Below are 22,463 nucleotides of genomic sequence, written 5' to 3' on the forward strand. Positions count from 1 at the left end.
GTAATCAAACAGCCAACTTACAAACCCCTGGTAAAAGCATATTTCGCAAAACTGAAAATTATATGTAATACAACTTTCAGCAGTGTGTTTCAGTTTTTGCAATATTCCTGCGATTTTTCGAGCTTTAATAAATCTGTGAAAACGCAAAAAATCACCCAAAATACCCAAATGCAATAATAAAAATATCCGTGCAACGTTACTCTACGATTTTAAAACTGAATATGGCGTTATAAAAGCAGTTTATTATAAAAAAATATGAATTTCGCGCTTATAAAACGCGATACTATCATACAGAGAATGAATATTAATAAAAAAATCTAAGGTTTTTTATTTAATGCGCATCATGTAATTTCATATAATTTGATTATCTTATTCGTCTCGTTTCTAATTTTCGATACGTAATGAAAATAAAATTAACTACATATTCTCTCGTGTTGAGAAGCGTTGCGTATTATCTTGATCGCGCAGATATCGCTGTATCTTATTTCCTTGAAAATAATATGAAGAAATCGTCGATGTGGAAATGACACGCGCGCGCGCGCGTGCAACCATCCAATATATTATATTAACAAAATACACCGTAGCAGACAGAAATGCAGACTATTTACTTCTTACTCGAAGGGAAAAAGTTGCAGAAACACGAGCGTTGCGCAAGTCGTGCTTTCGATCGCTGTTTTATTCAGAGCGCCGTCGCTGCTGGACGTAAGCCAATGTCAATTCACAGCCAGGCCAAGCCGACGACGAGGGTAAGAGCAACGTCGTGGCAGACGTCACTTTCGTTCCCGTTAAACGATGGCGGTGTGCCGGTCGTGTGTATATAGGTCATAGCTTATAAGTGGATCTTATGAGGCACCATTGTTGCACTATATTTCCGCCTTCCTCCATCACTCTTTTCCAAATTTTAACGGTTTATTTTTGATTATTATATTTATGCTTTAGCTTTGTGCTTTAATCTAAAATTTCGATTGCAATGTAGTCAAGAATTATGACAAAAAACATAATTTTATATAACGATATAACAAATATAAAATTGTACGTATAAATTATGTATAAAAAACTTGTATGATGTAAAGCGTTGCAACTATAGCTTGTCGCTCTGATCTCCTTTGAAATGGCACGATTCACACGCGCGATTTTACATGCCGCCCTTGCACGCGGGCCACGATAATCCTCACCGTATCGCTCCAGTTTTAGTCTACGTGCCGGCGAAGCGAGCACGTGTGCGTCGACGTTATATATATCATGCGAGCGCAGCGGCTGCATGTACGCGACACACTTTTCACAGAGAGCGGGGTTACGGCACACTTTTCCTATCCTAAGCGAGCGATTATGAAACGCGCGAACGACGTAACGTAAGCGCGCGCGCGGCTGCTTTACCTCCGATTATCTCCGCGCCCGCGTGCGCGCTGGAAAAAAACCCGCCGTGGTAACAGCTGAGCCGCGCCTTTCACCGAATGCAAACTGCACATTTTCGTAAAACAAAACGCGTACCGCCAACACCCCTCTGTCCAAAACGTGCCCCCGCAATCACGCGGATGGGGAGAAAATCAGTCCCCGGACCGAGATATCTTGGGATCATCAACAATAATTTATATCTCAATTGAGCAGTAAAGATATTTATATCTTTATAAAGACATATTTATATTTATATCTCTCTCTATGTAGATAAGACGTGTCAGAAAGATCGAATCTGTTAGTCAACGACAGGTTTTCCGTTCAAACTTATTTTAATGAGTTTTTTTTTTAATCGATTTAAAGTAAGCCAAGTTTAAAAAGCCAAATAGGTAATGAAACTGCTCCACATCAAAAGGGATTACTTCTGCTGTGTATCTCGTGACGCACTAGTGGATAAACGGCAATTTAACGAGCAGTAAAAACGGAAGGAAAAAGCGAGCGCCATCGTCGTCATCGCCGTCGCCGTCGTCGTTGTCGTCGTCGTTGTCGTCATTGTTGGCATCTACACGAGAGAGCAGCGCGGTAGTAAATTCATTCATAAGGAGGCCCATTCATCGCTTCATTCACTCGCTTCGTTTCCTTTCGGGGTTCGTTGTCTTCGACAATGAGTCACTTCCAGCGCGCGAGCGCCGAGCAGGAGAAATGTCAGTGACTCGCTCGTTTCTTGCGAAACGGGCACGTGCTATAATCGACTACGCGAAATGTCGAACAAAAAGGAGAGAGGAAGGAGAAAACGACGGCGAGATCGAGATAGTCTCGCCGACTCGTCTCGTTAAATCGCGCTCAAGTCGACCGAAGTTAATTTGCCGAGGAAGACCATTTCCGGAACTTCTCGTTCGAAATTGAACTCTCTATTCGATACACGAAGATGTTTGAAGGTGCCTCCACCTCCTTGTTCAGTCGATTACAATTCGCATCCGGTGACGCGAAAACATTAAGTGCGGAAAAAGTCAACATAATCTAGATTGCAGTTTCGCGTGGCGAAAGTTTGCCCCACGTGTTTGCCGCGCGGGATTCTTTCCCCGTGGACGAAAGGGGTGCAAATGGAGTCGTTATAGCCGCGTGACGTACGAAGCGGCAGGGCCGCGATATCGTTAAGGCCAATCTCCAAGTGGCGAGAGCAAAGTGGGACCTTCTCATTATCGCGCAACGCCTCGAATTTCCTGACACGAAGAGACGCGGCGACGGCGACGGCGGCGGTGGCGATGGGCGTCGCGTCGTGCGCGCGTCGCGGTGCACGTTACACGCGGGAAGGGTGCATTTTAATGCACCCTTCAAGCAAACGTGCAGTCACCGCCCGTTTAGCACCTCGTAAATTAATCGCACGCAAGTGTGACCCGTTAACGCGGCCCGTTTTGTCGGCGATTTCCTCCGCGGCCGGTTAATACGAGGAGGAAACGAACGAGAGACGTTCACCTTCCTTCGTCTCGGATGAGCTTTATCAATAAAATCACAAAGTGGCCTGAATTGGAAGATATGAATTCTTTTATCGAATGTTTCACATACAATTGTACATTTTCCTTTCAATGTTATAAGTCTCTCTCTTTCTCTGTTTCATACAAATTTAATGAAATTTGATTTATTTGATAAAACTGTATCTCCTCCCAGTACAATTAAGAATGTGTGGCAGTCTTATTAAATAAATTCTTGTCAGATGTGTTTTTAGATAATTGTCATGATATATAAAACTCTTATATTTACTATAATTAATTTGCAAATCTCTCGTTTATTAAAAGATCGTAAAGATTAGGTAATGTATATTTTTGCTTGTACTTTCGCTATGTAAGCAAGAAATATCCCCGATCTTAATTAAAAAGTTAATTTTAATAATTCCGATCTGTTAAAGATAAATGTGAATATTTCGAGATATCTCGTTAAACAAACATGTATCGATTAAATTCCTCGCCCACGGAGGAAATCCCTCGTAAGCTATAAACGTCCTTAATGACTTCCTTATTATAATTTCGTTATCTTAATCGCCTACCGTGTGCACGCACGCACCTCCACGGAGAAGTGGACACGCGTCACGCACGCTGCATTATACTGCACCACGCGACACGACTCCATTTCAGTTCGGCAAATTTCATCAATTGCTGGATCGTTTTCATACAATGTCAATGTACACAAGTAATTTCCAAGGAAGTAAAACGCATAGTTGACCGTATAGTTGACAAAATTCAGTAATATTCCTCTCCACATCCTCCAAAATTGAAACATTCATTTTCATGGTTTAATTTAATAAATAAAAATAAATAAAAAATTCTTTCATACACATATTTATTGGAGAAATTTATTGGAGTCAAATTCGACAGCTCCGAACCATTCGTCATCAAAGATATCTCGATATCGCAATATCTATAATTTATACATCGCGCTATAAATATACTTGTGTTACATTTCTGGCGACTGTACGAGCAACGGAATTTTTCGTGTGCAAATTCCTCCGGTATATTTTATTATTACGTTCGCACTGCGAGTAGAGGCGTGCCGCGACATACAATTGTACAATGCGCGACGTGTCGGCGCGTCCACAGTGATGCATGCCGTCGTGAATGTTGGCGGTTCTCTCTTACGCAATGCGAATAGTACAATTCTCCCGCCTCGCGGTGTGTGCATCGCCGCGGCTTTATGCCGCCGCGGGACAAGTTTCGACACCCACGTCGTAACCATTGTACACGAGTGGCGCGAGTCCCTAGACAAAAGATCCCTTGATTTCTTCCCCGGCGCGAACTGTCTCGCAACTTGAACGCGCTCAACTTGATCCAGATAGGTTCCCCGTGAAATTTCCACGTTTTCGTGGAACGGACGTGCAGCATTCACTTAGTCGGATCGTTTAGCACGCAATAGCGGGTCTTGTATCAGATAAATTTCATGAGGAAACTACTACGTGTCACAAAATGCACGCAATCGAACGAGGCGATCACGCTAACCGAATTAGGGGTAAGAAACGCGTTCTCCGTTCTCGATAACGGATGAGTTAAATGCCGGTGTCGATGTCGTTCCTTCGCGTCGCCAGCACACGACTCTCGCCACGAGCGTGAAATTTATATAACGAGTTACGTTTTCGCAACGTCACATCAACTTTAAAATCATGTGGAATAGCGTCGTGAAAATTTTCCATTTTATTGCTTCCGACGTCGCGAAATAAACCAGGGTACACGGAGAGTAATGTTGAACTGTCTTCATCGTTCGACACACGACACTCGATATCCGCGCAATAGGAGATTTCTTTTTCTAGGGGGATTCTAGTAAACGAAAATATCACGTGCTGGAATTCCTAAAAAACCGAGTCTCCCGTTGGATATTGAACATATATCGGAAAATGGAGCGAATCCAGCATAAGGACACATAAGTGGACAAGGATGAATTAGTACATAGTGGCAGATTCTCCCTAGGTCCATCCTTCCTAAGTCCTGGACTAAGCCCCCATGCAGTGAGATTACGGCGCCCACGCAGCGCCTGGTCGCCCCAGCCGCATACAGGAAGGCTGTCGGAACGACTAACAGACGACGACTAACAATTTCCTAGTGACCCACATCGCGCTCTCGATGCAGTCTCACTCCCACGCGCTTAGTCGTCATGCACGCGGCTCTCTCTCGTTCTCTCCCTTTCTCTTTAGTTCTCTATCTCCCTTCCTTTGCATCTCTCGCGCGTTTAGCAACGAACGAAAGCGTGTAATAATACCGCCGCACATGTATGAGCTAATAATATCTCTGATCGAAAAGGAAAACTCATCCTTTCTTGATCTTATTAGCATAACTGTCGTATAAATATATAAGTTACATAATAACAGAGGAAAAGAAACTAAAACATTGTCTTATTAATCCAATGTTTTTATATATATATATACAGGGTGAGGCACCCCTAAAACAGGCCACCTGAATATCTCGGCTGTTATTGGTGGTAGAAAAAAATGTGTCAGACCAAACTTGCATGGTTTCGAGGGACACATAATTTGTTCTAAATAGTTTTTTATTAGGTGGACGCGTAGAGGTCATATGAAGATCAACTTCGTTTTTTTAAATGGTTTATATGTTTTTTTACGTACCATCTAGTAGAGCGTTTGAAGATGCGCACATTGATCTACGGGTCAAAATCATTCAAGGCCACTGAAGGCTAAAATTTCTAAGTGCTAGAACTTTTTCATTTCTGAGTTTACGGTATTTTCAATAGCAGAGAACTCTAGGCAATATAAAAAATAATTATAACAACTCAGAACTTCGCGGAAAAAGAAAAAATTTCTAAGGGCTAGAACTTTTTCATTTCTGAGTTTACAGTATTTTTAATAGCAGAGAACTCTAGGCAATATAAAGTAAATTATTTTCCCTTGCAGTTGGCTTTCAGTGACCTTAAATGATTTTGACCCGTAGATCAATGTGCGCATCTTCAAACGCTCTACTAGATGGTACGTAAAAAAACATATAAACCATTTAAAAAAACAAAGTTGATCTTCATATAACTTCTACGCGTCCACCTAATAAAAAACTATTTAGAACGAATTATGTGTCCCTCGAAACCATACAAGTTTGGTCTGACACATTTTTCCTATCACCAATAACAGCCGAGATATTCAGGTGGCCTGCTTTAGGTGCCTTACCCTGTATATGCAAACGAAGTGCATGCTGCCTAATATTTTATAAAAAATATTTGCATTAAAAGATGTGTGAGCATAGTCTATTGATTATACTATATAGTAATTAAAAAATAATTATGATATATATAAAATGTACATTAATATTTTATAATAATCATACGATACATACATAGCATTTTATACGTATAAGTTTATAATATACTTCGAATTTTACAATCTTCGATAGAAAATAAAAAGCAATATGTTTGAAAGAATAATTTATATATATCGTCCCATATTAAGAGGCAAGACATGACTTGATCGAAATCAGCTCCTCTTGGACAAACAGTACCGATGAGACATATGACCGATATTTTCCTGAACTATTTTCGGACGCGCGTTCTATCTGCTCGCACACATCGACGCGGCACGATGTCACTGTTAAGCGAGCACGTGCGAGCCCGGTATATGTGTCCGGTCGCGGATGCACCTGCACCTGCATGTATCTTGGAGGATCCAGCTGCGCGATGCTCGCCGCATGTCTTTCCCGCACGTCGTCCCTCTCTCGGGGCATTCTCACTACCGATGCGAGTGTTTTCGAACTGCAACCGACTGCAAGGCAGTCGATTGCGACAGTCGACCTTCGGGAGCAACGAGAGCTCCCTCGCCATTTTACCGCTGCTCGATCGCGGCCGTTTTGCAATGAATCATCACGATCGGCCGGCAATTTCCGATTAAACAAAGCGCAGTGTTCCCTTTGTTAACTTTCCTTGTCAAGAATACAAAAAGAGTGCATATAACGCGTCTCAAACAATATTTATGCCATTTTTACAGTCGCGTTTGATTTAACATATTTACAATTGGGAAATGTATAATCCTATATTAAAAAAGAATAAAAAATGTTAGAACAAAAATATGCAAACTGTTATATTTAAAGCTACATCTTCATTAATTTTAATAAACTCCAAATAAATTTATCCCCTGCGACTTTTTTCTGTTAGTTTAACTTGACCAAGTCTGTTGTCTAAAGATTCCAATTTTAATGATAAACTCTGGTTATATTTGATATCTGATGCAACCTAAATCTCAAAGAATCAAACTGTGCTACGATAAAATAAATAGCTCCATCGAAAGAGATTGGTTTTGCCGATCAATAGAAGAGCATGCAGCATCACGAAGACGCGCGGATCAGATGCACTCTCCTACACTCTCCGGCATTCGAGTTGACAGGGTCCGAGGTGGATCCAAGATTCTCGAACGGCGACGGTGCATTGTCGTGCCTCCGTGGCTGGAAATCATTCGCGGTTCGCCACGCGGTGCAGGACAACATGCGCAACGGTATCTCCCACTACGTTGTATCAAGGAAGACGACTCGAGTCGATTCTCTAGAGAGTCGAGCCAGGTCCAAGCTTGATGGACAACGGATGCACAGCTGTACGCGCGCGCAAAGAAGTAATTGCATAACATACTACGCGAATTAATTCGTCCCCGAAACGACAGAGACGACGGGACAGTTCACGAAAAGTCGAGATACTCCTTCTCTCTCTGTCTGTTAGCTTAAAAATAGATCTGGAAATATCGAGCGAAAAACAAAAACGTGAAAATTACCTGCTCGAGACAGATAACCGCCGCGCGGGCAGATAAGTAAAGTGTACACAACCTACTTAACGGAACGACTACAAATTCGCGGCTGGAAATTATCTTCTTCGACGTGCGACTCATAAATGGATATCAGCGTGCGCTCTCGCGCGCACGGATATCGATTTCCCGTGAAAATTGAAACGAAGTTACAAGTCGGACGTAAAAAATCCCTACATATCTGTGCCTCTTGACTACAATCAATATCTACAGCCATAACATGATAGATATCGATATCAACAAGGATTACGATCAATGAGATAAAGATATCCACTTTTCCTTCGAAACTTTCAGCATTAAACATCAGAAATTGAATATACGTACGTGTATAATCCCTCCCCAAAACTGTCCAAAACTCCTTTAAATCACAAATTATTCGTTAAAATTCATCGAAAAATAATAGATATTGACTATATTACGAAAAGAAGAGAAAAACAACAAACGAGGACGCATGCAGTGGCGGCGACAGATGCATCTCCGTAGCACGCGCCGGCCACGCAGGTGTGCTTACCACGTGGTGCACATGCGGGGCCCGCTAAATCTTGCCGGACAAGGTGTCCGTCTGCGAACGACGTCTGCGGCTCCTCGTCGTCGCGGCCGTTCCTCTCTCGTAATCTCATTAATCTCCTCTTAAAGTGGTCGCGCGTCGTAAGCCCGCACCGGGGACACTATCTCGATCGCCGAACGGCGGCGTGGGATAATGAGAAATAAAGGAACGGAATCGGCGACAGACTCGCGCGACGCGGAACTGCCGAAACAATCCCCAATGCCTGTTTTTTATGACGTGTCATAAACAAACGGTGGTTGCACGAAAAAGGGATTCGAAACGTGATTTCTCAGATGCAGTGCAATTCTGCAGAAGAGAAATTAAGTACAATATGAAGTTCTACCGAGTGTGACGTCAAGTTGGAAGTAAAATACGATATTTACATTCCGGTTCTGTCGTGTACGACACGTTACATGCAACATTCAAATTTCACGGAAAATCTAGAAAACTCAAAAGTCCAAAAACTCCGAAAGAAAATTGACACAGTTGAGCTCTTTTTATAAAACTGTCCAAGTGTTTAATATAATTCACGTAGACATTCATTCGCATTTGAAATGCTCTACATCGAGACCGTTGAAATTTTTACGACAGCTACGGATGTAATTGCAGACATAAGTCGCGAAGCGATCATCATCATCGCGCAATGATACGGGATCCATTTATACGCGCCGTATCATAAAAGGTGCGCGCATCACCTGCCGACGTATCGCAAACGTTTGGAAGGTTCGCGATCGCCGAACGAAGTCTGGCTACGGGCAACAAAGAACGTTGCACTCGCCGCTTCGAGCGATAATCGCGAAACTTGCTGAACGCGCACGTAAACGCCACGCTTACCGAATCTAAAAATAAATTGTTGCATCGTCACGTCGTACGATGCGGCGCGGCGCGTCGCGAGCAAAACGATGCTGCCGATAACACACGCGTGAAATTCGATTACGGGGATCGCATTATGATCGCCTTCGGACGTCGGATATGTTTGTTGCGCACCTCAAACGCACGTAAGACAAACGAGAAAGAAGATTTCAAGTCGACAGGCTGCGCGCACTCGAAATCAAACAACCGTAATCGTATGGAGTCGTAAAATTAAACAGACGTGTTCGGCAACGAGGCGCATTAATTGCTCGATGTTCCCGGCGTGAGCGACTCGTTTATCGCTGTTTTACGCGACATTGCGAGGAACGATTTCAAGTATCGATATCCCCATATCCCATAAGCGGACGTCGCGCATGCAGGCAGGTAGATAGATGGGTAGGTAGACGCGTACGCATGCACGCACGTACGCACGCAAACGAGACGTATCGATCACCTGTTTCGCGGCGACCCTTTCCTTCCTGAGCGAAAGACGCGCGCCACCAGTTGCACAGGAAATATGCACGTGCATCCGCGCACGCAAAGGTGCATCCGCAACGCGAACAGCGACCGCGAGAAATGTAACGGTTTTCCGCTTTTTTTTATTAAATGATCCCTCTCGATAAAGCTATACGGTTTCATTTGGTTTCGTCTGGCTCTTCAAAGTTGGATTACATCATAAAAATTGATTGTTTAAAAATTCTTGCCATTAAATCGAAACGAAACTGGTGACGCGCCGACGATCGCGTGAGATGAACTAGATTCGTTGGTATTATTATCACGGATAGAGTCATTGCTGTCGAAATCACTTAGCCGCTGTTCAATTATTCGGTCGGTGCAAAAACGATGCTATATTATCTAAACAGGACAGTAGAATAACAAAAGAAAATATAAATAAATGCTTTATCTTTTAAATTAATCTTTACTGTTTTTTAGAACAAGCAAGAGAGCAGCAAAATATATATATATACTGCTTTTTAAAGTATTTAATAAATTGTTTTTATTCAAATAAAACTTTGCTGTCTGAAGATAACGTTCCGAAACTGTTTGAATAATCGAGCGTTTCGAATACTTGAGCACAGCTCGCTTAATTAGCGCTCGGGAAATCGCGTTTCAGCTACATGACGCTGATAACGGAAAAGCACAGACAGGTATGATAATTATGCAGGTAAAGTTAACTATGATAAAGCACCGAGGTCTAAAGCAACTGCGGTCTAAGAAGTGCGCCAACTGCGATTCACCTCACGGACGATCGATACCGCTAATTGCATTTAAGAATCCCCGAGCTGATTAAGCGAAGGCCGAAAGGCCGACTCTGCCAAAGTCTGCTGCTACGAGTTATCTCGCGATGATATCGAGGGCGGTCGCGGCCGTTTAAGCAGTTTAGCGGCGCGCGATTCTATCTGCCATCGCCAATCTCTCGGCGGCGTAATGTATGCGTGTTCGCGTGCATAATGTAACGCAAATACGAGCGCACGATTTTCCGCCCTAACGCTCCTCGGCACTTTTTCCCCCACCCGCGCGCTTATCAAACGATAAATTTATCATCGTATCGACTCGATGCATACGAAATGCCACACGCGCTCAAAACCACTCTTTTGGTTTTGAAAATCGGCTCTTACAAAGTAAACGTTGTCCCGACAATCGAATGATAAAATGATGTGATTCTCTCTTATGAAACTGTATCTCAATTTCTGTGAAACTATGAATTTGTAATTTTCCAACTTTCAATAAATTTATGGAAAACTAGACAGGGAAAATTTGTGCAGTACTGTAGATATCGTAAGCTTATAACATAAATTCCACGCTTAAAAAAAATCGTAATATATTAACGTAAGATGGATACATAAAATTTAACATATTGCAGAACATAAAGTTAGAAGCATGCTTCTGCTTTAAATTTTTATTTATTCATATTTGATGCAAACAGAATTATAATAAAGATAGCTCTGTCTGTTTTAAAAAATGTGAAAAATATTACTGAATTTTATCAATCACATATATATATTTTTTTTAGTTTTTTGAAAATTATTTGTTGGTCACATAAGATTAGGCAACACCAGGAGAAAACAACATTTCTTAAGCATATGGTAATCCAATGTACCAATATGGTCCTATCGACTCACAAATTTATCATTCGACATGTAATGTATGCGGAACGTGTATCGGTCCCCTTTGCGCTTTTACACACGGCAGTAAAGTATCTCGCGGCATTTAATGGGCCTAATGGGGGTGAAAGGGAGGAGGAGGAGGAGTAAGACAAGAAGGAGGAGGGATGTGGACGGAGGGCGCGTGCCACAAATGCGTTCGGAGCAGAATGCACCTGTCTACCATCTTGGTCCCACACTCTCTGGGCCCCGTATGGCATCTCGCGACCGGTCGGCAGCAACGCCGACGACCGGCAAGAGGAGGACAACCGATGGAGAGAAAGAAAGAGGACAAGGGGAAAGAGCGAGAGGGAAGAAAGACAAAGGTGAGAGAGCGGGACGCAGGAAACGCCCGAGACAGGATGTGGGCAGCTGTTTACCAGCTGGAGGATGATACACCACGCTGTAGCGCGGCGCTTATGAAACCTGCATACGTGGACCTTCGGGGCTCGATGTTCCTCAGGTCAATCCTCGTCCTTTGCGCTGGACAACGCAAGGGAAATATCGAAAGTTCGATCTTGCAATTCCCCGTCTCGTATCTTCCTTTTATTTTAATCTCATCTCATTACCCCCGTTTTATGCCTGACAAACGCTCTCGATTCACCTCAATTTCCGTTACGCTTCAGGGGAAGGATGAGAAGCCTCAAACTTATCTTTCGATCTTACGATTGTCGCAAGTCATTACCTTCTTTTTATTCTAATCGCATCTACTTTACGAGGAATACCTGTCATCAATGGCGTTTTTAATTATTGAGAAGCATTTTCTGGATTCCACGTCCTGGAAAACGAAGGAGGGGGAGTCGCATGGCGACGCAAGCGGAGCAGGTGCGCGATCGACACTCGACGGTTTTCCCATCGGAAAAACTACCGACCACCCTCGACACGCGCTTTCCATCTCGGTCTCTTCGTTCCGCACAATGCGCTTTTCAAGACGCCCTTCCGGCAGCGAAACAGCCGTTCTTCGCCGCCGGTATTTTCGAAAGGCCCCTCTCCCTCCTTCAAAGTGGATCTGTAGCTAAGTTTTTGTTGGCTTCCTCCTTTTTCCCTCTCCTGCCACCCCCCCCCCTCGTTCTCTCCCGTCTCTACCCATTCTCGCCCGCTTTTTCTCGTCCGATCAGAATCCCTCTAGCCGATCTCGACCTGGCTCGAAGGCGGATTCACATGGTCGATCGAATCCCTTTTGTACCCTTCAAAAAATGCCCCGGAGCTGCACCTGGGGTGAATGAAACGAGAAGCAGTAGTCTAAGTTTCTGAGAACCTTCAATCCACGATCTATATCAGTATAATGTTTATCTTGCTGCGTATCACAATCTTTTATACGTCATTTTTCAATTCTTAATCACTGATCTAAAAGCTTTTCCTTTTTAGATCTAGATATCAGTTTAAAGAAATTTTGCTTTTTTGCAATTATAATGGGCAAATAAAATCGATACTTAATTATTTAACATTTAATCAAATCAATGAAAGAAGCAAATGAATTCTATTGTTTGAGGAGAAATATAAAGTTACAATATTATTAATCTGAAAATTGAAAACACAATAAAAGAATATTATATTATTTTATATTATTTTTCTACAAAAAAGATAATTTAATTTTTTTTATTCTTTATCGCTTTTTCGTTTTCATTATTTTGATTTTGGTAAATCTTTTTTCTTTTGCAAGATCTTTTCCCTAATTTCTTTAAGCACGCAAAAATCTCAACTCGCTCGTGATCTTTGTCTCGCGACGGACGAGAGGGCGGAGAAGGGGATGAAATCCCAATTTATTCCAGACGGATCGGGGCCCGGTTTCTTCTCGCTATCCTTTTCGCGGACGTTTACATCCTTGTCCGCACTGCTGCCAGTCCCCTGCCCCCGGAATAAAATATTCTGCGGGCCCGCCGAGGGCGAGGGCACGCACGAAACCTCGCCTGTAAAACGCGCCCATACAACAAAGACTTAGAGATGTAGGTGGCCTCCTAATTTTTTATCGGCTGCCCCCTTCCGCGCCTATAAAGATCCTCGTTTTGCCTTGCAGGACCTATCCAAGATCTGGTGCCTTTAAGGCGAATTTAGATGTATCCAGAACGTAAAAGCTGCTGTTAACTCATCAAAACTGATCTAGTAAGTATAATTACAATAAAATATAAACAAAAGTCTATGATAATTTTATATGCAACAATTTAATAAGTTATAAATTCAGAATATTGACGATTAATATAGCAGTTATCAAGGGTGCGATTCAATTAAGAATAAGAAAGCAATCCAAGTAAATTATGTTTGTTCTTCTGATGAGCTCTCCAACCTGCTATAAAAATCAGCTATTAATGCGTAGACGTCCAGCAGCGGCATTGTCGCAGCATCCTGGTTCGCCAACGAGAGCACACAGCCTAACCTAGCCCAACTCGTGCTCGATGGAAGGGAGAAGTGAGAGTCTCCGTCGACGGGGTGGCCGCGAAGGGAAAAGGGGGATAACTGGCAGGGAATCATCGATTTTCGCGCGCGGACGAATTCCGTGCGAATGTGCAAGTTCGTGTTCTCGCGCTGCACTTTCAACCACGAGGAACGCGGTCATTTCTCTCTCGTTTCGCGTTTATACGCGATATTTTAACGCCGGGAAAATACTGAGCCGCTTATTTTTTTAAAGCGACGCACGTGAAATCTCGGCGAATACGTTTCCGAATAGTTGGAAATTTGAGCCACGGGGGCAAAGTGCCGTAGCTCAACGCGATCTCCACGGCATTTTGTTGACATACAAATTCAAAACAAAAATGTAAATTTAAGATTAACAATGCAGTTTTGTTTCATCGCGTTTACTGAAAATTATTACACACTCTGATTAATATATAACCTCTGCACAAAGGTTTTAATACCTGAACATGCAAATCATCTTTAATTAAAAATTATTAAAAGAGTTTTAAGTCTAAGTACAATAATATTTGATTATTACAAACATTCACTGATTAAACTGATTCGAATTCTCACATACACCTGGTCTACCGCTTTACAGATACATTTTCGAATTATTATTATTGCAAACATTCATTTGGTTTTACTCGAATGTTGATCGTTTAGTAATTTTAATAATTGGAGCCTGCGCTAGATGCATGTTTGTATTAATAAACACCTAACGTTCATGATTAAGTCGAAGAGAAACCAATGGTTAAAATTTCAGCACTGAAATCATTTTCAATATTTGTTAGCTCATCGCAATTATATCACTGAATATCTAGACTTGGCGGCTCGCGCTGCCCTTAGGATTTCATATCGAAGGAAGCTCTGTAGAAACGAATTGATGAATATCGATATCTTAAGCCTTCCAATTAACTGCACTAGATAGAGAAAAGCGAAAGTCGAGACGATCGGCTCATTTAAATAGACTCATTTGTATTAAAATATCATGAAAGATGACCGAGTTTTAGGGCCGTGAAAACAACGTAACGACGAGACGCGACGCGTCGAAAGGCGACAGATAAACGGGTCAATACTCGGAACGTCACATCAGCTTTAATGCCCGACGACGCCGAGGGAGGCGAACAGCCTCGACGAGGGCGAGGGAGGATGTTCACCCCTTCGTGGTCGCGAGCCGGAAAAAATCGCCACCCTCCCCTTCAATCGGCGACAGCGAGAGAATTGCGATCGCTAGGAAAAATCTAAAGCTACATGAAATTGAATATCATGAGGGAAATAAGATATTAAAATAACGCAGATGTTAAAGTACAATAAAGCGCAGTACATCATAAAATGATCAAAAAAAGAGAGAAATATATCCCGGCTCACGAGAAAGCGTTAAACACAAAAATTCAGATTTAAATTAAACTTGTTGGAATGAAATCTAGGTTTATAAATCTTATGCGCAATTATTAGCTCATTAACTCATTAAATAATTCGGATTGCGTCTAGATGATAATACAACTCATTATAGCGACGTTTTAGAAAATTTTGTTTATTATGTCTTTTAAGGTTTGCCTATCTTGCTATAAAATTAATACACGACAAGCCATGTTGTGCTGTCATAAGTATGTGTTTAGTTCGACTCATCGCCATCCAGACGCAACCCGGATTATTTAATTAATGACCTAATAATCGCGACTTTGCGCGGAACGAATAATTAGAAGCTCAAATGATGTAGGTCCAAGTACAAGCGGCAATCCGTCGTTGAAATTTCGCATTGCGGATCGATGAGTGCCAGGATTTTTTCAAGGTTGTACACCGCGCCGGCAATCGACGATGCGACGATGCATTATCGCCGGTCGTCGGTGCATCGTATCGCATGCGACGCGACGCGACAAGTACCGTTGCATCGGTCGACCGCTGCCTGCGACGGACAGATAGCGAGAGAGGAGAAAGGCAGAGGGAGGGAGGGAGAGAGAGAGAGAGAGAGAGAGAGAGAGAGAGGGCGTTGAATGGATAGCGAATTGACTCCGCGGAGGGAAATTACGGCCCTTTCCCTGCCGCGCCCTCGCTCGCGCTGCTCCACCACGATTGTGCAACTGTCGTCACCGTCAAAGATATCGGCGAGCAGAGAGAAAGGACACCCGATGGACAGATAGTCGTCGCTCCCGATTCACCGACCGATAAACTGTATCGCGGCTATTGTAATCGGAACCAAGTACAGTTGGCGCAGCTGGAACGTCGATTTCGCACTTGAAGTATCCGAGTTTCGAATTTTCAATTATTCGGACGCTGCGCGTCAAGTGTGTAGGTATCCCATTCTAGGAATTTTAACTTGAAATGTAATATTATAAAATATTATAAACTTTGAAATATCTTATAACACTTTTAATTGCTCATTTCTATTAGGTTGACCGGAGAGTCCGTGTGGATCTCTTTTAGTAAAATTCAAACGCGCAGACTTTTCGGTTAATCCAATAATTGATCGAATCGCATACCGTATTAAAGCAACGTTAGAATAATTTTCTTACAGAAGTATTTCAATTTATTTAAGAATTTTAAGTTTTGCGAATTTTCCGAATATATTGTGCGAAATATATCGCTTCCTCGAAGATCAGAAAACTGTACAAAATAACATTTTACATGCAACGATTTAGCGGGACGTTTCTGTCCCCTTCTGATCGGGGAGGTTCCGTGCGATCGCGAATATCGCTAAATCCGGACTGAACCCCGCGAAAAGAGGGGACCGTTCAGCGAGGGTGATTCGATAAACGAGCGGTTCGTTTCGATCGGACAACAGCCGAGGGAGAGAGCAATGAGCGTTCGCAACCCTTCGCTGCGTGCGCGGAAAAGGGAGGTTTCCGAGAACCGCCCCTCGCGCGCGTACGCACGTGATCGCCTTCACGGAAGTATAATCCTCTTCGTCCTTCCTGGCGGCCTTATGTACGCGGATTATACGCGAGGAAGATCGATTCGCGTACTTCTCTCCGGTTGCGTGCACGCAATTACGTGTCGCGCGCACGTGTACGATCCGTTAAATCCTAAACGGTTGCAAACGCTCGTTTTGTTCCGCGAGTAACAAAGTGTCGCGCGGATTCGAGGGACACGAGCGAAGGAAACGAAACTCCGCGACAGTGGGTTACCTTCGACAGCGCAAGGCTACGTGTAAGATACAAGAATAGAGAAACATCCCAAGGAAATGAATCAACTCATGGATCAATCACGGTTGAACCACTCGTGGCGCCGAGCGCGTGCACGATCGGTCTCGCTCGCCTTTGTAACACGAACAATAAGTCATGATAAAAGCGACGAGCACAATCGGGTTCATTAATAATTCCCGGCGCGTCCTCGCATTCGCGAGGAGTCTTTACGACGCTTCGTGACACTTTACGACACTTTGCTTCTCCTTCGTTCCTCGCGAGCGCGATGCAGTTGCGCCACGCGATTAATTACGTAAACGTAAAGAGACATGCATCTCGAGCATCACCGAGTAATCTGATCGTAATCCTGAACGGAACGAGCAGAAGCGCGGGACACTTAATCTTTTTCCAGTTTATCTCTCTTTCAGATGTGCACACTTGGCAGGGCGTCTTCAGGCCCTTCGAGACGATTGCCGTACCCAGTCGGGGCCATGCACAAATATTAAACTCGTCCATTAGACATTAATGGTATTTGCTAATCGCCAGTGGTGGTCTCAGGGTCTCGGCGCATCAGTCGTTTGCACTACGCGCGTTGTACTTATGGACGACGAGGACGCTTTCGACCTTCGAGGCGCGCAATTATCACTTGGAGGAGAACGTAAATTTGCTTTCCTCCTTGCGGACAATTCGCGCGATCGCTTTTGCAACCGAGACGTTCCTGTTGTATAATGACACGTCGAGAAGCTGACATCGAAGACTGTCACGTAAGTTACGTTAAGAAGAGCGTGAAACGAGACTGGCGGAACTCGAGATATCGCATGCGACGATCCAATGATTCTGTCTTCCCGGGTCGGGAATTGCACATCATGGAATTCTCTTCTCTTTGACTCAGTGGCATGCTCGAATGGCAGTCAGTCAGTCAGTAGACAGATCGAGAGCCTGACGATGTCCGTTATCGGAGCAAGCGAGATGAACGCGAACGGCATTCGCATTATCGCCGTGCATACATAGCTCAGCAGGAACGAGAAACGCGCAGTAACCATCGAATGAAGGGTAAAGCCGCGCGAAGACGGCCGGAACGAAACGCGAAGCGAAGGCCACCCTTCCGGCATGAAGAAGCGATGCACTCGTGGCCTGCACGAAGCTTACAGGTGTCTATTTAAATCCAAGAAAATTAATCGACGCGCTAGCTGACGCTGCGGCTAAACTTAGATCGCTGAGACTCGAAAGAAAGAGAACGAGAGAGATAAATATCTTGCAAGCAGAAAACGTGGTTTAAGAAGAATAACAAAAAATTGATAGGATGCATCTGTGATTCCATTGAATGATAATTCCCTTGAAACAAGTAAACTATGATAATTAATATGAATTTGATAACAAGAATTTATCGGAAACTACAATTCTTTTATAATATTACTGTAAAAATCGTTATAAAACGAGAATAATTATAATGAAAAATTCATTTCACCTGTTTTGTTTTATATTTCATCTTACAAGACATATAATAAAATATCTAAAAACCTCAGCTTTGCTGAAAAAAAGATTCCATACTCGTTCAAGGATTTACTAAAACCTTTCTCTTACACTCTCGAACAACCCGTATAGCTAACAACGTGCTAGGAGAGACATACGGAGAACAATGAAACGCGTGGTTACACGCTTGCACGCACGCACGCACGCACGCACGCACGCACACGAGAACGCACGGTGCATACGACGATGACGTAAGCGCTGATTACGCGTCGTCGTTGCGATGGCGGGCTCACAGCGACGACGACGACTCGTGTTGCATGTGCAACGCGACGTTCGCAGAATGCGGCAATGCACCGGGTCCGCAGTGTGCGCGCATGCGTGTATGCGTGCGATGCATGCGTGCATCGTGTGTGCGCGCGCGAGCGAGCGAAGGACGAGGCCTTCAAGTACGTACATATCGTGCGCGTACAAAACGCGGCCAATATATATATATATATATATATAGTATATATACACACACATATATATGTATACGTGTACAAGATCATCAGCTGACAAGAGGAACCAGGCGAAGCAGGAAGCAAACTCATGGTCTCGTTGAAATGTCTTCATGAAAAAGGGAGGAAAGGAGAGGAAGAGAGAAAGAAAGAGAGAGAGAGGAGAGAGAGAGAGAGAAACGATTTAATTAAAGTAAGTTAGTTTCGTAAGCAGAGTGTGGAATTTGTGTAATTAGCAAAATTCAGCGTGACGAAACTCTGCATTCTATGTAACCTGCTTACATAGAAGTATGCATGCTTCCTTTTGTTATTTAAACCCACAACGAATATTAAGTATTTAAAATGTATAAACGATGTATAATTACATTATATGTCGTTACGCAGTTACTTGAAAAAATGAAATTAATAATTAAGACACAATAAAAATAAACTTTTCTCACATTTTTCTCTTTCTCTCTTCATAAGTTACTTAAATTATTTACTTAAGTTACGTAAGTTATTTAAGATATCGAAATATGACAACTCTACATTTAACTCTAACATTTAAAATATGTTTGATCATTATCTTTTTCATTCCTAAATTTTGGTCGACATAATATCATCAAGACAGTTTCTCTCCTCCACTTAAAACTCGCCGTGTCATAAGGCAATAGACTTCGACCAGATAAAACATAGTTGGGAAGACAGGCGACGCCAAGGCAGTTGTTAAAATCTGTTCGTAAAAATAAACAGTGCTTGCTTTGCAAAGACGCTGCAAGGCCGCTGCTGGTTGCTAGATTGGCAAACAGATATCGAAATCTGCATAACGTCGCATATCTAATCCTCCAGGCAAAATTATATACAACAAATGTCTCAATATAATAGACTGCCCTATGGGACGCCATAATTAGTCCGTCTTTCCATACGTGCATACGCATTATGTAACTACATCTGTTCGTCTGGTAGAAGGCCTTAAGGTCTTCTTTCCCGTGTATCTATGCCATCGAAAATTCCTCACTGGACTTATAACGGTTCCGATTCCCGCTTCGAAGCGACAGACGACGAAGCGGGACGAATCTCATTCCGAATTTAGACGCGGCGTTCGCGAGCGTGCAGCGCAGGGAATATCGATCAGGCGAGTATTATCGAACCAGCCACGCTCTACTGGGCGTTCCAAAGCGAGAGAGCGCACCTGAGGAATAAAGCATCTACTTCAAATTTCAGAACACTGACAATGAGCTCAATGATTGACACGGAGATTCAAATAAAGAACATGCTACGTGAAAAGTGGATGTTTAAACTTCGTTTTAAGAAGAGGCTGCTCTAAACTGCACCGTAGAAGCGGGGGCGGAAAGAAACACGCGGTTTCAGCAAAGTCCTATACGCTTTTTGGTTCGAAACGGGTAAACCGGTTATCTGTTTCGAACCAGGAGTATAATTTATGCTTCGTCACGTATCTGGTCGTTGCACGTAAAAATATGCTACAAAATTGGAATATAAAAAACAAAATACGTAAATTTTATACAATACACTTTTGCAAACATACGTTTCAATTTTTACGCAGTTTTATCGCGATTTTGCGAATTGTGGTAAATTTATGAAAATATTAAAAAACTGGAAAATTCATATATATTATTCTATGATTATATATGTAAATCTAAGATGACGTAGAAATATTATTCAATATATCAATTGGGAAGCCATATTAATGTGTAAAAACGGCTATTAGTGTGCGAACTTGAATATTCTTAAAATAAAATATGAGAGTTGTTGACGTCGCCTTAACTGTTTTCATATTTCACTTAAATAAATTATTTTTTTTAGGTATTTCGCTTTGCTGCGAAAATTCTAGTCGTAGCCTAACACACCGGAGGAGCCAGAAGAACGCGGTGCATCGGCGCGACGGTCGGCCTAAGCGAAGTTAGGTTTCAGCGTGCAACACAAAGGGAAGAAGGGACACAAGGGCGAGGGGGTGGAGGAGGATAAGGTGGAGAGGCAGGATGAGGGGATAGGGGAAATGAGAAGAACCTGAGGAGAGAGAGAGAGAGAGAGAGAGTGCAGCGCGGCCGAGGGAGGACGCCGTTCGAGGGAGGGCTGTTGAACTTTCAGGGTCACTCCCATGGGTCCCTCGCGCGCGGAACAGAGAAAGCGAGAGGAAGGCGATGGTGAGGCGCAACAGCAAGGGGATGGGGACGAAAGGACGAGAGAGAGAGAAAGAGGGGAGGGTTGCCTGTGGGGCCCGACACGAAAACTTACTCCTAAACCGTCTAAACGGCTCGTGCAATTCGGGGACCCGACCAACGGGCTCGACCGGCCGACCAATTCGTCTCCTCGAGGGTTTTAGGAGCCTTAGAGGCTCCCGGCGCGCGATATACGAGTCGCGTCGCGTCGCCTCGCGTCGTTCTTTCCGATATGCGCTCCGCTCACGAGAGGATGCCCAACGCACATCGGTGGAACCAGTTTTCGGACCCGACTTTGAGGGCTCTGGATTCTCCCTCTGCTGGGCCCCGAAACACGGGGCACTGCGTACGCGAGAGCAACGGCGAGAGCCGATGGCAAACGACAGCGAAATAGTCAGGGTCGCGCGAGAGCGCCGAAGAGATTCACTTTCGGCCGTCCCACTTCTAGGCCGATCGCGAGCTGCGCTCGTCACGCGAATGCGAGTGGAAAATGTTAATTAAATGTTAGGCGAAAAAGTCAAGATGTGCTTTTCATGGAAAATCACGATTGACGTGCGAATAAATATACGAGAAAATGTTAAGCTCCTGCTGACTCTTTCAAATCACCTCCGATTTTTTGTATTTTTAATTTCCCTTTGATATTTCTCATTGCGGTTCATCAACTCGAAATTAAAGCTGTATATTATTAACAAAAGCATTGACCTTATCGATTAACGACTGAAGGAGGCGGAAAACGGAAGTGGCAAATGTGGAAGTGTTATTTAACGATGCTTTTAATTCAATGAGCTTCATGCAAGCGCGAAGAAAACAAATGCATTTCACGGCGCCTCGCCCAGTGCGATCGGACAGGATGGCCGTAGCAGGAAGTTAACTGTAGTCGGTGACTAAGTACCAACAGGATTCTATGAATGTGCCGGAAACCGACGGTTGTCCGCGCGAAAGCGCGCCTACGGGAAAAATTGATAAGATCGTGATAAGATCGGCTCCGGCCTTTCGTGTTCAAAGCCGAGGCAAGTAACGAGAATCCGTTTTCATTCGTGAGAGCTCGGGCGATTATAGTGCTTAACGGTAAACGCGTCACCTAAGCTAACGCTAAATACAAGAATTTCCTGGACCACCAGATGTCTTGTTCAGTACAAATTACGCTTCAAGTTAAATAATGCCATCCAGAGATATTTATTATATCACACAAATTTCTGTTTCAATGAATAATTGCGTAAAAATATTGCCTTCTCATATAATATCGTATTAATTAATTATTGACATAATAGCACGTTAATTCATTCAGTATACATTATACATATATTTCTCTTTAAACAAATATAATATAAAACAGAATTATTATATTCCTCCTCTGATTACAAATATTATTACTATTCACATTATAATTAATTATTATCACGTTAACAAATATTCTATAATGTTTGTATCATTAATACACATTTTATTGCTAATTTTGTGCTCAATACTCCAGTGATTCTATCTCTAAAATGGCTGAAAGTTCCAATCAGCAAGTAGATAAATGGCAGATAAACTCCGCGATTCCGTAATCTACATGATTTCAAGTACAAGTACGAGAGGGAAAGCCCTATCTGCGTCTCCGGAGCAGGCG

The 22,463-nt window shown here is 43.1% G+C and overlaps 1 protein-coding gene across 2 annotated transcripts in view; it reads right to left on the reverse strand.

Annotated features, from left to right (window-relative positions):
- Positions 1-22,463, reverse strand: part of LOC105279865 (histone demethylase UTY) — a 62,373-nt gene that overhangs the window by 18,849 nt on the left and 21,061 nt on the right. The window lies entirely within an intron of this gene.

The sequence above is a fragment of the Ooceraea biroi genome, chromosome 7 (genome assembly GCF_003672135.1).
Source record: "Ooceraea biroi isolate clonal line C1 chromosome 7, Obir_v5.4, whole genome shotgun sequence".
NCBI lineage: Eukaryota > Metazoa > Arthropoda > Insecta > Hymenoptera > Formicidae > Ooceraea > Ooceraea biroi.